A 14,427-nucleotide genomic window follows, 5' to 3' on the forward strand; every position below is an offset into this window, starting at 1 on the left:
AAATGTTCTGTTCAATTTTTTTCATCCAGAGAATGAACGCCCGAAAGCAGGACAACACATTGGGCCTCATTACGACCCTGGCGGTAAGGGGTTAGCGCCATCGTTAGCTGCGCCGACCCCTTACCGCCAATCACGAGTTCCCTTTCCGCCATGGCGGATTTTACACCTGCTTCTAGCGGGTGTAAAAATCCATGGCGGTAAGGGAACTTGGTGTTAATTACGCCACCGTAATTTACGGTGGCGTAATTAACGCCTTCCCCACTCCCATTATGCCCTATGGGGCAAAAATGGGAATGGGGAAGGGTAAATGGGGATTGGGGATTTACCGCCCCGCCAAGGTCGGAATGGGGCGGTAAATCCCCTTACCGCCATGGTGTTAACGTAGTTAGCACCATGGCGGTAAAGTCACGGCCCTGGCGGTAACTTTCCGCCAGGGTCGTAATGAGGCCCATTGTGTGTCGTCTGCATAATTGCTGAACATTATTCTCTCCTCATCTAGTTTAGAGAAGAAATTCATGCATGTGACCGCCATTTCACGCTATTTAAGAGGAACAGCTGCAGTCTGTAGTGGAACAGCATCAAACTACAGTGGAACAGCTGCAGTCTGAAGCACTTCAATCCCCAAACAGGGCTAGAGATGCATTTAGGGTCTGTCACAGTGACATGCTCCCCCAGACCCCCATGTGCGTCTGGGAGCCTGGGCTGCCAGAAGTTGTGCAGGGACCCATTTCTAAATATTTGGGGGCCTTGTTGCATACAGCTAGGAAAACCGGCCCTGCATATGTTAACAACAAAAGTGCTTTGATCTGGCTTAGTTTAAGGTTTCAAATGAAGTGGAAAATGGTAAATGGGGCACAAGCAGTTGCAGTTGGTACAGTTTTGTATGCCTTGAGTACACATCTGATTACACAGCCGATATATATTCTAAGGAATGGGAATAATTTATTAAGTGCACCGTAGGTAAAGGGCTTCATTTATATCACAAGCAAAAAGTACCTGTACTCCGCACAGTGCAGACTGGTGGAACAGTGAGGAATTGTATAAGGAACAAACTAACAGAAGTTCTGCTTTATATAGAGAATATGCTTATTAACACAAATTTCAATGGGCGATTTCTCAGCTTTTTCTTTGAGGTTGCACAACATGAGTCCCAATCTTGAACGTCATTAACTCCAAGCATATTCACTTCCCCACATCAAAGAGTAAGATATGTCTGTGACAATTGAACACCTTTAGGAGAGGTCTGCCTTTGGCCAGCAAATCCTACACAAAGCACTGGAGAGAGGTGGTAAGAGGCAGCAGTTTATCAAGACACAGGTGTATTGGTCTGCGCACAGAAAAGCAAAACAGACAGCCAGCATGGAAGCTGAAACCATAAATGACCACTCCAGAAAAGCTATTAAGCGCTCTTTGTCAGAGACACATCCACTTTCCCCAAAACTAGAGGACCCATTTCAGTTACAAATTGTGAAACGCCTTGACACCAGGCTTGCTGGGAGCCAATTATACATGTCTCGAGAGTGTTCTCTCTGCATTGGATATGGACAGTGCATCATTTGCACAGGTGCACAGCTCCCCAGAAAGATGCAGGTCACTTCTGTGAATAAGGTGACCAGCGCATTTCTTGAAATCACACAGGGGAGGAGGAGCACCACCAAGTGGTGGCAGACATGGGGCTTCATTAGGAGTCCGGCGGTAACCCTGCCCGTACTATTGCCGCTGGACCCGTAATCATTTACTGATGCCTGACTTCCCGGTGCCACCGGGTTATTACAAGTCCAGCGACTGGGAAGTCAGGTGCCGGTACATTTGTTCATCCCCATTCTCATAGAGTCCTATTGGCAACGGTGCTGGTGCTCCCGTGACAAGTCTGCCTACCGTGGCCGCTGCGCCCGGCAGTGTCAGACCTGTCAGGCACAGAGGCTCTGGCAAGCAGACCTGTAGTTTGCCGGTCTGGAAACAAGGCAAACATGTAATGAGGCCCATGGTCACTCTTTTCCATCACCCCCGATCCTTCATGGAATTGCTGGGGCCTTGCAGCTCTCCCGATGTGTGGCCCTGGAAAGTCTTTGAACAGTGGAACAGTAAAAGGGGATGGGGAGTTTTTGCCACTGAGATAGAAATCATCACATTTTTTACAAAGGATTTTGCGACAAATATATGTGGGAGGTTTAGGTGAATAATTAATGTAGCGAGGCAAAGGGGAGGGCAGGGGGGTCTCTCCCAGATATATTCACCCCAAAATCTTCCAGTAGAAAAAGAAATTCAATGATTTCTAATTCAATGAAAAATATTGAAGAAATCACATAGAACCCAGTCAAAGTACACATTATCATAGTGCACAGTCAGGTGAACTCTTGGATAATGGACTGAGCTGGGTTGGAACAGAGAACTGGGGATCAACCTTCCCCTCTACCCTATCTTCTGGAGAATGAATCATGGTGCTTTCTCTTTACTTCAAATGGAGCTATGGAGGGTGCGTGAAGTGGTGACAGTGCTCCACGCTGTGGCGACTGAATGGGGGGAGAAGCCAATGGGCTGAGGTGTGGAAAGTTTGACTTCTAAGACCAGTGGTGACAGCCATCACTACTTGAAAGCCTGGTGCAATTCCTCAGTACATGGCCATAATCCACGTCTAAGAAACAAAAGATTTCATTACACCCCAAACGCAGCACAAGCGCTTGGGAGAGGGGTACCACTGGTGAACCTGGCCAGGAGGAAATTGGCAATACTCTTTGTGATATTTTAGCTTCAATCACAATGTTCTGTGCAAACATTGAAAATGTTCAGAGAACAGGCACATCTATGGAATCGAGAATGCAAAAGACTGAGGGCCATATTTAGGAGTTGGAAATTGGTCTTTTGGACATTAAAGTGCACATCCATATTATTGAAGGACGATTGGAGAGTGCTGAAAAGAGGGTGCCAGATGCAGAGGTTCTTCAAGGGAAGGTGGCGGAAGCCATGGTACTTTTGGAAAGATGTGAGAATCATAGAAGGGCTGCTAATATGTGTGTCCTACGTGTGCCCCAAGTAGGTGAAGGGTCTGTTTTGTGCTGGGAGATGCAAAACATCCTGGACAAGTTCATTGAAAGGACGAGAGGAGACTTATTCACATCGTTAACAATGTGTTTAGGCTGTCCGTAACGGGTTGCGGAGGGTCATACCAGTGGCAGTTTAGGAACACTGGTGATATCCCTTTCTGTTCCAGAGGATAAGGGTGAACTCCTTTTTAAGGCACCTGGAATCAGAAATGTAAGCTGGAAGGGTGGTAAGCTACTTTTCTTCCATGATCTAACTTCTAATACCATGTTCAAGAGTGAAAAGATGCTGGAATTCATAAAGGCACATGTGTGGCTGGAGATGGCGGCTTCTGGTTGCCACTTGGCTAATCTCAAGGGGGTTTACCAATGGAAGAGATTCATTTTTTTGTACCTTGATACAGGTAAAGAGTTGGTGGCAAAGGCTTGCAGTGCCTTCATTTGCCACCCTCCTCCAACTTCCGCCATGCATGGAGGGTCACAGTTACTGAACCAACTGTAGTCTGTAAACCACAAATCTACTTGCCTGTAATCCTGCAGGTTTGTGGGTGCTATGTGTTTTTTTGGAGCACGTTTGGGACTCTACCTGAAGACGATTCTTTCTACCTATCTCTGACATAGGTTTCGTCACATGCACACATTTCCTGCAAACAATATTTAGCACCCCTCAGCCCCCTGGCCACCCCAATGATCCCTTGTAGTATTTTGATATTTTTATATGGTGGTGGACCTCCATGTTCATATTTGAAAATGTGTGCGTCTATATGCATGGTGATGGCTGTTTTTGTGTGGAATCCGCTCTTGTTTTATGACACATACTGAAGCTTCTTCCCAGGGGCTCGTATAGAACTGCATCCTCTTAGGATCTGCATCCTCACCGGACGCCTCTTACATAATTGTATCTTTACATACATACACTAAAGATAACAGATTGCTGAGCTGCGAATTTGCATTGACGTAGGTGAAATGAAATCATCCCAACGCACATACTATAGACTATATTATTCCTAAATGTCACATACGCAATATTATACCATCCTCAACTCATGCAATAAGATACAGTACCATAATGAAAGGTTTTATTAAGCCAGACCTTCTTCTTCCGAAGCGTTCAACTGTTTCACTGTCCACCCTCGGATTTTGGCATTCCTAGACTTTTTAGCTTAGCAAAAGTCCCTGGCATACACCTGGGCCAATCTTGTAGGCAACCCAAGCACATTATGGAGCCTGTCACACACCCAACATTACATTCATTATTCTATTTGTGCTAACCACCCAAGCTGCTCAGTTGGGAAACTCACCACCCACCCTTATCACACTCCACTCATTCTTCTCATTTTAGATGGTGGAAACATTCAGACCTACATACACCCATGGCACCCCAAAACCGTCTAACCCTATAGTGATATTTTTTTATTTTGGTTTTCCTGCTATTCCCATCCACTCAACCTCCTTTTATTCCGTTTTAAACTCCAGCAGACTAAGGTCTGTTTCCTGCGGTGGGCGGTTTCATAGTGTCCAGGGCGCCACAAGGCTGAGTATTAGTAATAATAATATCATATCTGCACATTACTATTTCTCAATAACAAATGTTGAAAGGAAACACATCACACAAGTAAATATAGTACATTCTCTGCACTTTTCTTATATGCATGATTTTTTGAGAATGGTCCCAATGACTCTGAGATGCACAGTATATATATAACTTTAATGTGGTATAGAATGAAAATAAATTCAGACTTTACACATATTACATTTTACAAGAATTACAAAGCATTGAACTTGAATCATAAATATATGCAGATATATATAAAAAAAAAAAAACATAAGTAAATCTCAAATATAAAAGCGGCAGTTAAAAAAGAACAGTTACGCATTACCTTTCCTTATAGGATTTACAAATGATCATATCGGGGTAATGACTAATAACTAAGTTGGAGTTGGAATGAGTATATTTAGGAATAATGATCAATTTCTGTCTCAAATAGGGTACTCTATGCATTCATAAATCTCCTCAATATTGGGGCGATTCCAATCCACACTCCATAGCAAGTTCAACCTGTTGCCAGATATTGTATAATGCTATAAATAGATGCATATTGCTAGAGTTAGTGCAATAGCGCCAGAAAGACGTTTTGCGTATGGTTGCAACATCATGTACAAATTCTCCCAGATAACATAAAATTGTGTCCTTCAATATCCGGCATTCAGTGAGGAGATGTCTGGCTGTCTCTAGGCATTCTGAGGATTTACAGAGACGGCAAGTACGCTTATCAACCGGGATGTTCTCCCATGCACCTCTAATGTACAAAGTAGGCAGTTGCTCTAATCTAAACAGGATGATGAAGCGTCTGAGTTTTCTCGTGGGGCAGAGGTATAGGTAGGCTTGAGGTTTCATGAAATTATATAGTCTGTATTTCACAAAATGATAGGTCTTAAGGCTACTTATATGTGCGAAATTCTCAAGCCAATCCCACCGGTCTACTTTTTTTCCTAATGCATAAAGGGTTTCCTTGGTGACAATTGCCCCTTGATGTATCCATCCAATGTCTAAAAGAAATTCAGTCATATCTTTATTTAGGGGCGAAGTAGTATATTTTTTAGTCACCTCCTGGTGGATCACAGTTAATAAGGGGTTATTGGTACCGCCTATAATCTTAAGGTGAAACCCTGCTCTTTTCCTCAGTACCATTGCTTTCAAAGAAGGGAGGCCCAATTCCAATCTGATCAGGGCCATTGGTACCCCCGGGGGTAGTCCTAATATCCGTCTCCAGAACTTGCCCTCCAGCACTTGCAGCCACGCAAGATTCATTGTGTGCAGTGACTCAAGGCCATATATGATCATGGGGGCAAACACTTGGATGTAAAGATGGCGCGTATCCCACAGGGTAAAGCCACCCTGCTTATTTGTAAAAGAGGAAATCAGTGAGGTGACTTGCATGGCCCTAGTGATTCGGCCCTGTCTACAGAGTGAGTAATCACCCATGGGCTCAATTTTGACTCCTAAATAGCGATAAGATGGAGCATAGAGTATGTGATTTCCATGTACTATCAGATTCACACGCGATACTCTTCTCCTAGTAAATCTTAGCACCTTCGTCTTATCCAGATTAATGGTCAGGCCATTAATCTTGGCATAATCCCATAGGGCAGAAGCAGAACGTCTCAGGCCACCTATGGTGTTATCAAAGACGACCAGATCGTCCGCATACGCTAATACCGCACACGGTACTGTACCTACTTTAGGAGGGCAGTTATCAACCTCGGCTAATGCTGCAGGGTTATCGTACACATAGAGATTGTAAATCAGGGGTGCAGTAACGCATCCCTGTTTTACCCCACTGTCTTGGATCACCTTTCGGGTCATGTTTCCTTCCTGATTCAATCTTAGCCACGCCGTGGTATTCTGATGGAGTAATCTCAGGTAATATAATATGCTTGACGGGCATCCCAATTTCTCTAACTTGACCCAAAGCCTCTCACGGGGGATGGAGTCAAATGCAGCTTTAAAGTCAATGTACAGGGCGTACAACGGGGGCTGCCCCTTACTAAGTGCCCGTGTACGAAGTATATCCATAACCAAAAGGTTATGTGAGGTGGAAAAGTCCCGCCTAAAGCCGCATTGAAATCTGCTGAGTATTTTATTATTTTCTACCCATTTCTGCATCTCGTCAAGCAAAAGTGAGGCAAATAATTTGCCTGAGATATCAAGCATGGATAACAACCTATAGTTATTAGGGTCAGTCCGACTTCCTTTTTTAAATACAGGAATTAGAATGGCTGTTTGCCAGGACTGGGGGATAATCCCCTGCTCTAAGATCTTGTTAAAGAGTAGGGAAAACAAGTCAGCCCAAAATATGGGATGACTCTTGATCACTACGTTAGCTAGCCCGTTGGGTCCAGGGGCTCTAGAGGACTTAAGAGCCGATATTTTATTCCGTATTGCCTCCGCTGAGACCTCGAAAGGCAACTGAATGGGGGCCTTTTCCAAAGATCTATTCAAGGTTTCCTCTCCTCCTGAATTGCGACCTAATAAGAATTGTTCCCATGTCTCCTTACTTATTGGATTAATTAAGGGGCCTTTGGTCTTCTCTCTGTTCTCATTTAGGAGTGACCAAATGCCGCGGGAATTTCTGGAGCAGATAGTTTGTATCAACTGCTGATATTTAAGATTTTTCTCTGCTATTTTAATAGTCTTAATCTCTGCTCTGTATCGATTTTTAATTTTTCTTAATTTCTCGCGGTACAGGGCCCTGGACAGGTTCATAAGCTTCAAACTTCGAATATTCCCTCTTAAACTTCTCTTAGCATCCCTGATTTCTCTATTGAACGGGAGTACAGCCCCCCCTGTTTTTAGCATATATCTCTTTATTTGCCGTGGCATGCTGCCCTGAGAACCTGGTGATCCAATCTTCAATCTCATTTATCGCCATAAGTTTGAAGTCACAGAAGCCTAGAGCTGAAATAGGTTCAAGAGCTTCAGTGGCCAATCTTATGTTTCTCTCGGACCACACTATTCTGGATCCTGCACAGTTGGCTTGGATGTTACCCATGTTCGAAGGCGTGGGGGTAGAGCTAGGGCGGGGGATCCGGAATGTGCATTGCAGCGACGCATGGTCGCTCCATACATTAGGCTTCACAACCATATCGACCACTCTAGACTGCAGCTCGGGACACATAAATATGTAATCTAATGTACTAGATGATGATCCATTAGACCAGGTGTGTTTTCCCGGCGTATCTCCCAGAGTACGGCCGTTAATCATAGCCATATCCCAAGTTCTGAGTAATTGCAGCCAGCCTAATCCTTCAACCTCCCTCTTTCCATGGGTCATTGAGCACCTTACATTGAGATCTGGATTAGAGGATATAAGTGTTTCATCTATCATCTGACAATTGAAATCCCCCATGACCACCACGGCGACATTACCCGTTCTCGTCCACCAAGAGGCCAGTAAATCCTGTATTGCCGCTTGGAGTGAGTCACGGACCAACTCTCCTGGAGGGTTGTAAAGATTGATTAGCAGGAGCCTTCCCAGACCATTTTCGTCATAGTATTCTACTTCTACTGCCAAAAGCTGCTCCTCCGCTTTACACTGAATCTTGCGGGACGTGATCGTATTTACTACCCCAATTAATAAGCCACCATATGGGCGTCCCTTACTGCCCCGTTTAGCCACTGATTGATGGATAACAAAACCGTCCAGGAGTAATGTGTCCAAAGACCATGTCTCTTGGAGACAAATGCAGCTATATTGTGACAGTAGGTCTACCGAGCCCTCTGCCCTCAGAAGGTGTGAGAAACCTCTGCAGTTCCATGAGAGAAGTGAGAAGCATCAATGGTTCTTTAGCAGTTACGGAATGGTCTCTAGGAGTGACTTTAGCACTTGCTGTATTTCAGCCAGGGCAAGGTTTTCCCCTCCTCCAGATTTAAGCATGTTAACCGCAGGGGCCATTGTCATAGAATCCACTGGTTCAGGCAAAAGAACCTTCTCCAGTGGGTCCACATCAATATCTATGTCCACAGCTAACAGATCTTCTTTGTATTTTCTAATTAAAGTCGCCGTAGTCAGAAAGGTACAATGTATAGCAGAGACATTAGGATTTGGGCCCTCCAGAGGTTCAATGAATAAGAAGTCCTCAGATTTTAGGACACGGAGTTGAGGTGTATGGTAAAGTCTTGCTAGTAACTTTGAGCGTGTTAACCAAGGATTTTTGCCACTGGGATACAGGTTCTTGATGTAGCAAATCCGATTCGTGTTTATATCATTCACTGACCTCTTCTGGGGCAATGATGGTGGTTCGACCGCTTCTTCTTGCGTCCGTGGCTCAGGGATATACTCCAGCTGTGTATGCGTACTGGATTCCAGATCAGGCTCAGCAAACATCACAGATACATCCTCTACATCCGCTCCCTAGGGCTTCTCATCGGGTATCAACCAGTCTGATAGAGGGCCCTTTGCCTTGGCCGCCCTTTGGGCTGCTCTCGCCATTCTTTTCCTGGCCTTTTTTGATCGGGTCTCAGGTACTGGGTTAAATCCTGCTATAGGAGGTTGGGCACATTTTGCAGCTGACTTGTTTTTCAGTGCCTTTTTTGCCAATCTACGCTGTTTCCGTGTGGGAGGGGACAGGGGACTATGCTCCCGCTCTTGATCGTCAGCCTCCTCGGGGATTATCTCCATTATACTATTGCTGCTAGGTACATGTTGCGCCTCGCCCTCTTCCATCGCTACTTCCTGCTCGTCAATTTCATCAGCTATATGCAATGCAGTCGATAGATTAATTTCTGCCTCTTCACGAGGGAGGCCCATTGAACCTAATGCCGTGGTAATGATGTTAGTATTGGCCAGGATACGTCCCGACAACGGTAGGAGTATCTTAAGGGAAAATTGCAGAGCAGCCACCGATGATTGAAGTTCAGTTATCTTTGCTGAGCTAGGGTGTTGTTCGGTATTATCTTCAATCTCATTATCTGGTACATCCTCCATCGATGCCATTACTAGATTAGGAGAAGCAGACGGACGTCCGCTGCTTCCCACAGCATTATGCTCCCCCGCGATGCTGATCATGCTGTTTTCTTTCAAGGATGTTATACCACTATATAGCCTCAGGGGAGTTTGTACCCGCATCTCTCTCTGTATAGTCAGGCAGAGATCTAGAAGGGAGTTATTGTCTATGTCATCAAAATTGGTGGTGTTTAGGGAGACGCCATCGTTATGTATCAATGCTGCCGTTTCCTCGATCACAGTGGAATTGGTGGCCAGGGGAGGATTCACAGAGAAAAACTCGGTTATGACCCCTTGCGCCACTGGCAAAGCATGTTTGGCATTCTTTTTAGCTTTACCCCCTTTCTTATGGGGCTCTTTAGGTTCCTTTATGGGTTGAGACTTGTTTTTACGTAAGTTATATATCGAATGGGAAGCTCTTCTACCCCGCTGCATATCTGCGTTATTACTCACTTCGATTCAGAGTCCAGATAATATGGATTACTCCAGACAAGGGTAGTAAAGGTGGGCTGGTGTTAATATGCAGGGATAATTCCCCTTATTCTGCACAGGAGAGATGAATGGATTTCCCCCCTTTCCTCTCTTTCCCCGAGATCCTCCCTTACCAATATGGTATACCGGGGAGCGTTGTTGACCCGGATCAAAAGGCCGAAGCCCACAGTCTCCGGGAGATACTAGTAGACTCCCCTTCTTCTTCAAATCAGCTCCAGCTTACTTCCAAGGTAGGGGGTCGCACTATCTAAGCGGGACAGCCTGGTCGATGGAGGGTGTACCGGCTCCCAGCACTATAGCCAGCACTTGTGAGGAACTCGCTGCCTCTTCTAATCCCAGGCCCCCTCCTCCTATCAAGGAGAGAAGCCTACCAGGATGGAGCGCCCAGTGAGTATATACTCTCACACTGCTTTATGAAGTGGGCACTGCAGAGTCCAATCCAGGCCGTGCCCACCTCTTTCCGGGGGGCTCCTTGCAGAGGAGAGGCCAATGATCCGGGACCTCCGCAGCTAACTGCGTGCCAAGACGTAGCCTATTGGGAGCGTGTGCCGCAGGGAGCCAGAGGAAGCCGCCGTGCCGTGCCGTGCAATATTTATATCAACCATGTAAATTTCATGTCACGGTGCGGCACGGCTCAGCGGCAAGCATCCACGTTATTCCGTTCCTCGAGGTCCTCAGGGTTCTCACCTGCTTTTGCCTGGACCTGCCTGCGCTTCTCCCTGCTGCCTGAATCTCTCTTTCTCCTTCGTTTCTCCCGCAAGATGTTTCTCCGTCGCTCCGTCGCTCGCTCGCTCGCTCACTTACTCGAGACGCGAGATACGAGATTCGAGGAAAGAACCCACTAACGTGGGCTTGCGTGAATTTGCGTGTCAAGCCGCACCTCTTGCTTCAGCACCGGCACAACTTCTCACAGAGGCCGCCTCCGACAACGAACCAAACACTGGATGAGATGCACAATAGAGTATGTTAAATTTGTGACCGGGAAAGAGTTCCTGTGCTACCAGCCCTCTCTTAGCCACAAGAATGGGAAGGGCCAGTGGACTTTTCCCTCTTTGAGCACAGAAAAGGAAAGACACCCTGAATTTGCAAGCATTATCCACAATCCCATCCTACTGGCTTAACTCACCAAGATTGAAAAGCGTTGTTGGGGGCTGCATATTAGTCAATATTCTACAACAGATTCTGACTATTGAAACATATCAATTTCGTCCCAGGAGGATAGCTCAGTGGAAATGTGCATGCCTTGGAAGCAAGACAACACGAAGCAACACAGGTTCGATCCCGGGTCCAAGGCATTATAAATACGCAACTAAGACAAAAACAATTACGCAACTACAAAACAAACAATTCCTGTAACAGCATCTCGATGCCTGCGGGCTGTGAGCGCTTACATTTTGTTTTTAAATAAATAAATACATTTCAAAGCTTTATTCGAAATAGTCCTTTAGCATAAACATCACAATATCAATTAATGCATAAACATTTGCAAAAGGGGTCAATCAATCTAGTGCAATAGCGTTCCTAAAAAACAGGGTAAATGCAACATGAATCAGGGCACATTAATACAAAGGAAAATCTAAGAACCACATACAATAGGAAAAAGAAGAAAAAGAATAAAAAATAAAAACACATGTTTAGAATAAGATTTTAACCTCAGGAGGAGAGCAAAGCTTGCAGCCTCAGGCATATTCTACAATTGTGGTAACATATTACCCATCAACTTGTTTCTTAAAAGCCATGCACAATGAACATAGCAAAAGCGACTTTCCACTCCAGCGTACTGGTAAGAAGCTGCATTGCTTCCCTTGTGCTTCTTATCCCCATATCAACTTAAAGGGGCCTTAAGTACCTTTGCCTGGGCTCAAGTAAAATTGGACATATCGACATGGATTAAGGTTTCATCACCTTGTTTGCAAAGTGGACATACCTCAGAATTGTGTGGTGACCATTCACAAGTATACCAAGCGGCATACAGGAAACCCAATTTAAAGCAGACATATAGGGAGCACTCATAAGGGGGATGGATTCCATCTAAAAAGGATTTACAATTCCCCAGCGAATTAGAGGAAAGGAATTCGGGGGCATTCTTCAAGGAGTGCCTTTGGGCCTCTAAAATCTGGAACGTAGTGTGCCTTGCAATTATCTTAAGATCAGTCTTCAGTGAGGGGCAGCACTCACTAGGGTTATCCCAAAAGTATCTGGCACCCTACCCACACAATATTGTTTTTTCATGGAAAGCCCAACCGTGTTTTTTTAAACCTTCCAGTTGTAAAGATGCCTTCAGGGCATCTCTATATGGAGCCAGGCACAGGGAAGACCAAGAATAACACAAATGAGCCCATTGAAATTGTACACAATTACAGAGGAACTCAAGAACATGCTGAGTTACATAAGATCCAGAGTCTGGGATCGCTTCCTCCTGACTCCGAGGGAAGAGTGTAGCAGACCCAATGGCAGGTAAAGAGTATGCCTAGCATTTCTCTGCCTGGGAGTTGCGAAGAACATGTTGCAGAGCTTGGCAATGAAGGTTTACCACATTTCTCCAACTTAGCTATACATGTAAATCAATACATGTACACTCTGATATTAAATCATCTTTTTTTATTCAAATAGCATTTTATTAGGTTGCATGTAATGCACATCTGTGCCACAGTTCATGCTGCATAGTAAACTAATAAAGTATAAGTTCCGGAATTAGACTAACAATGAGATGAAATCCATATAAGACAATAGAAGCAATACTAGCTATGACAATGTAATGTTTTAACAAATGGGTTTGTAAAAAGGGGGGTCCTCTTTTTTGTTATAGAGGGGCCTGAGTCAGGAGGACATTTGCACTGTAGGTAACTTGGGGGGGGTTCAGGCTACCTCTTCCTCTAAACACTTACAGGTGTAATACACAATACATGTAACAGATAGTAGTACTCTAGATCTGTATTTTCATTCAGTAGATCACAACCTTTTTGTGGTACAAAACAGGCTTTATTTCAAGATAAGAAAAGAATAAGGGTAAAAACCAGCCTTTTAGGGATTATTTACATACAAAGGAAAAACCTTAGAAGCCCATGCTTTGCATTATATTGTACAATCATATAATGTTGCTGTCTCATAGCCATAGACAGTGTGAGGGCTAGTACAAGGTGACTGAGAGTGCAGTTCTTGTGGTGATGCACCTATCAAGCGACACTGGTTTGTGTTTCCAGCTAAGAACAAAAACGTAGTGTTGGTATAGTTGTGTTCAAAAGCTTTCCTTAGGACTGGGTTAGGCATTCTGTGTTGGCTAAATCTTCCACGTTTAACAGTTGGACCAATGTCTCTATGGATAAACAAGGATATTGTCAGTTAAATATAGGTGTCTACATATAAGAAAGGATTCTTGTCATGTGTGTGTAGCATAACATACCCGTGTAAATTGCTTTTGTGTCTCGGGACTAATAACTGGATTTTCAGAGTATGGCGTTCCTCATTTGCCAGGAGTGGTGAGCGCTTCTCGGCTCTAGTTGCTGTCATCAACTGTTGATCTGCAACAAACATAATTGATTTTTTGTCTATGGTCTGCCTGTATTTAGGTCTGATCTGCATAGTTATACGTGAAAAAAATACCCGCCAATGATGCCGCCAATGGGACACTGACTGAAGCTGTTGAGGAAATCCACACCCTCCATGAAAAGATGACAAAAGATACACACAATGCCACATCTGACAGTTGGCTAGACTCACTGTTCGCCTGGCCCAAATGGCTGGCTGCGATATTTAAAATAACTGTTCCCATGCTCGTCTTGATGCTTGTTGTCTTCTGTGCAGGACAGTTTATTCTAAAAGACTGTAATCACAGCAGGAAAAGAGTTTGTTATGTAATGTCTGCTACTGATGGAAGCAGGGTAGAGGAAAAGATAACAAAGTAGAGGTCTAATATCCTGGAATGAATGATGATGAAGGGTAAGAGTAGGTGGTTCTCGCAGTACCACCAGCTAATCCGCAGGATTATCATGCATTTTGGGTAGCATGTTCCCCAGATGGGCAGGACTGCATGGCAATAGGTTCCACCTTGGATGGGTATGAAGAAAAGGGAGGGAACATGGGCCGGGTAACAAGGCTATGGGTGCCCAAAACAGTAAGCAAAGAAATGGTGGGAAAAAGAGTGTTGAGCGATAGATTGATCTAAGAGGGGAATGCAATGAAGGTGCTTATTCAGCTCTGTCAAGGGGGAAGCTGCGAGAATGATGGGAGCAGAACGGGGCACACCTAGATGGGACAGGGTACCATTGACAGCTGTAATACAGGTGTGTAAGGCACACATGCATCTGGAGAAGTCTGGGGATGAGATGGGCTAGGGGTGCTCAAAGGGGCATATGAGGAAGGTTTGGGAGTGTTACGCATGAGATATA

This window comes from Ambystoma mexicanum, chromosome 10 (genome assembly GCF_040938575.1).
Source record: "Ambystoma mexicanum isolate Mex_15411 chromosome 10, UKY_AmexF1_1, whole genome shotgun sequence".
NCBI classification, from domain to species: Eukaryota; Metazoa; Chordata; class Amphibia; order Caudata; family Ambystomatidae; genus Ambystoma; species Ambystoma mexicanum.